At 47.6% G+C, this 3,850-nt stretch overlaps 1 pseudogene; it reads right to left on the bottom strand.

Annotated features, from left to right (window-relative positions):
- Positions 1–310: 310 nt before the first annotated feature.
- Positions 311–2,998, bottom strand: Chtop-ps1 (chromatin target of PRMT1, pseudogene 1; annotated as a pseudogene).
- Positions 2,999–3,850: the final 852 nt, after the last annotated feature.

The raw sequence follows: 3,850 nt of genomic DNA on the forward strand, positions 1-3,850 counted from the left end.
TTCCCTCTCTCCAGGGCTCTTTTGTCAGGGAGATGAGTTGTGACAGTAAGAACCCTTCTCCTGGGAGGGAGTGAAAGCAGCGGAATTGGGCAGGGTCAGAGAACAGCAGTCCAGGTGAGGCTCAGTGGTTAGAGGTGACGGCCACGTGGGGTTGTGGGAAAGCTGCAATAGTGAGTGACCCAGAGGGCTAAGAGGCATTGCCAGCAGAGCACAGTATTACAGAACCTAAGATCCAGGTAGTCATGGGATTAAGGGCCTGTCTTAGTAAGGGTTTTACTGCTGTGAACAGACACCATGACCAAGGCAACTCTAATAAGGACAACGTTTAATTGAGGCTGGCTTACAGGTTCAGAGGTTCCGTCCATTATCGTCAAAGCAGAAACAGGGCAGCATCCAGGCAGGCATGGTACAGGGGGAGCTGAGAATTCTCCATATTCATCTGAAGGCTGCTAGCAGAATACTGACTTCCAGGCAGCTAGGATGAAGGTCTTAAAGCCCACAGTGACACACCTACTCCCACAGGGCCATGCCTCCAAATAGTGCCACTTGGTGGGCCAAGCATATTCAAACCATTTCAGGGCCCAAGGCAAAGGAGATAACAGAGTGGGGCAAACTCAGTCTCAAGCCGAAAGCAAGACCTCTACAGAGCAGTACCACGCACAGACAGGTTGGGGATGGGGAAGGGGGGCAGGTGCCAGGAGTTCAATCCTAAACCAGCCCTGGCTTCTCAGGGCTCTCCACCCAGGTTCAGAATGAGACCCTAGTGACTGGCAATTCCTGCTCTCCCCTGGGACAGTCGCACCTGAATGTGGAAGCAGCTCCATTGCTGGGAGCCACAGTGGATCAGGGCAGCATGTATAGGACAGTATCACAGCTAGGGCAGGTCACTGGGATCAGTGATCATCATCAGGAATGACATGAACTCCACAAGACTCTGGGTCCAGTGAACCAAGCTGTGCTCTGGTGACAGTGATTCCCTGACCTCCCTACAGGGTCTCTGATAACCACGTCCAAAGGCCAACATGACTTACGCTGCAGAACAGAGGAGAGACCTTCACCCAGGCATCTCGCAAATGTGCCCTACACTGGTAGGAGCTACTGCCTCGTAGCTCCAGAGCCACCATGTGCGCTAGAATAGACTGGTTGAGAACCTCTTTACCAAAAACTTAAAGTGCAGGAAGAACACAGAAAGTGATGCATACTCCAAATAAGTAAATTAAAGCGAGGTGCCCTAGTGGCCTCTAAAGATGACAGTAACAGAAAGCTCGAGCCACGCATAGCGTGGTGAAAAACGTTTGGTGGTTTTAATACGACGAATTATCAAAGTATAGCATCCACTGTACCCTGCAACATAACAATTCCCAAGTTGATGCACTCTACTTTCTTTTTTCCTTTTAATTGAGAGAACAACTCGTTACAATGAACCAGAAATACAAGATTCCACTGAAACTCAGCAGCTGACAAAATATGGTTGAACTTACATCTCAAGAGGATCAAAGGCAACCAGTTAAGAGGATCAGACCCAGACTGGGTCTGCATAACCGTAGGTAACAGCATTTCCACATTAACAGCACATGACCCCTTCCCAGCAGTTTGCAACCCGTCTCTCACCCTTGTCTCTTCTGCCACACCGAATGGCTGCTACTTCTATTCTATAGGGCTGAAAACTCTTATTTTAGGATGTAACTTGTACATACCTAAGTCAGCACGCCAGGTACCATTTATGTAGCATCCATATAGGCAACACCAACTTTGACCAAATCAAAGTTGCTACCATGTGTAACCACTCCATGGCCCAGTAGCAGTACCAACATTTCCGATTTCCTGCCTTCACACATCTACATAGCAGACACACCTTTGTCTCTAGCTGTTAACAAGTAACTTTTAAGAAAGAGGTGGAAGTCTACCTCTTTCAGAGATGACCACTAGTGAGGAGAACACTGGGTCCTTCTGGGATCATAAAAATGAACAGAGGAAATACTTTTTTACATGTCAGAGTATACGACAGGTGAGGCAGGGGCTGGAAACTTGTCCTACTCAGGACCCAATGTATTCCCGTGCAAACAGAAGTCTTGATAAACAACCAAATCAGGGGGAAATGGGGTTTCATATAACACTGTCAAAAAGTAGACGGAACCGACAAAACACACAGCTGGTTGCAGTTAAGTCCAGAGCCTATTGTGATAAGTCCTTTCCCCATCAATCGGGTTTCTTCTCTCGTTTTCTCAAGGCAGTTTTATAGAAGTGGAGACTTTAACTAGAGGGGCAGGCAGGCAATCAGGTTTCAATCACTGTTTTCAGGATCTGTCTGTGGCTGTAGATATCCGATTCAGCACCCAGGTGTCCTTTAGTTTTCTACATGTATCCATCCAATTGTTTGTCCCGCTGTTCCTTGGTTATACAGGGTGAATAAGGGCACCTCTCCCTCCTCCATGACCTTGAACTCTACCACCAAAGCCCCCTCTTCTCCGACCTATCACACCCAGAGCTGTCCCACCGATTCTGATATGATCCGTACATAGCTCTACACCCTAGGTTCCCCTCTCCCAGGACCTCCAAGACCATGAACACCACCTGTTCTTAAGCCCATTCGGGGAGCTACAGCTCCTCCACTCTCGAAGCCGCATTCAGCCCCTAAGGCATGGGTAGGCAGGCCTCTGCCTCTAATTGCTCCCCTGGCAAGAGCACCTGTGGGTCGGCCTAAACATGGCTAGATGTTACTCTTACTCAGGCCTTAAGCTCTTCTTTCTGCTTAAGTTTTAATGCTGCCTGGACAGAGGGTCTATTCTCCGACTTCTGGGCCAGTCTTGTGTTTCTGGCACCGGCAGCAGCAGCATTTATTACCGGCATCGGAGGCTGCTGCCACATCAAAGCCCGTTGTTTATTACCGGCTGTTTATTATTGGCTGTTTGTTCTTCAGCATTTCAGCAAAGCACTCATTTGTAGGCATTTTGGTGGTGCTTTTTAGCACAACTTTTGGCGCAGACTATGCAGCCATCTTTAAATCCAAGAATGGAAGGAACCGCCAGGATCCTGAGACTTCCTCGCCCACCTCTGCAGGGGGTGGGGGTGGGGCGGCAGGCTAGGCGCTGGCCAGACAGCAGATTGAGCTGACAGCAGATTGCTCAGGTTAACTAGCTGGGTGGTTGGGTTTGTTGCTTAAAGAGTAGGGTGCAAAGGCCCATCGTTGTGGATTGGGTACCTAGCCCACCGATTCTCCTGCTTGTCAGGCCTTCCCTTCCTGCCTTTCACCTGTGCCACCTCAGCTAGCTCCACCAAAACAACAACAATGGTTATAAAGTAAGAATAAATGAATAAATAAGTAACCTATTTGCTCTAAATCCCAAAAATAAACTATATTACACTTAACCCGGTAATTTTATTTCTGGAGCTCTTTCCTAATTTAATACTCCAAGTTAAACACAGTCATAGCAATGATATTTTCAAAAAAAAAAAACTAAAATAATCTAGTGTTCCATCATTAAAGAATGACTACACAGTTATTGAGACTATAGAATAGAGACTCTTTGCAGCCCACTTGAAGGTGATTCCAAGGACTGAGTGCTGTGTGCCACTTCTGACAACCATGTGCCTTCAGGAGTGTTTATGGCTCTTTTTGAAAAAAATGAGGTCAGGACCATGGGCAGAGCCATCCATGCACAGAAGCACCAGCTCGCTAGCCTGTGTCACCTGGGAGCATCTAGCGGCATGAAAGCTGCTTGCCCAGCCTGAAGCCTGAGACTCCCACCACTGCATTCTTCACAGTAATTAACTCTGTCAAGCAAACCATGAGTAATGCAGCACAAATTACATGATCTAGTTACTCACCTAGCAATGATATTATGTAACG

Source organism: Rattus norvegicus, chromosome 6, assembly GCF_036323735.1.
Source record: "Rattus norvegicus strain BN/NHsdMcwi chromosome 6, GRCr8, whole genome shotgun sequence".
NCBI classification, from domain to species: Eukaryota; Metazoa; Chordata; class Mammalia; order Rodentia; family Muridae; genus Rattus; species Rattus norvegicus.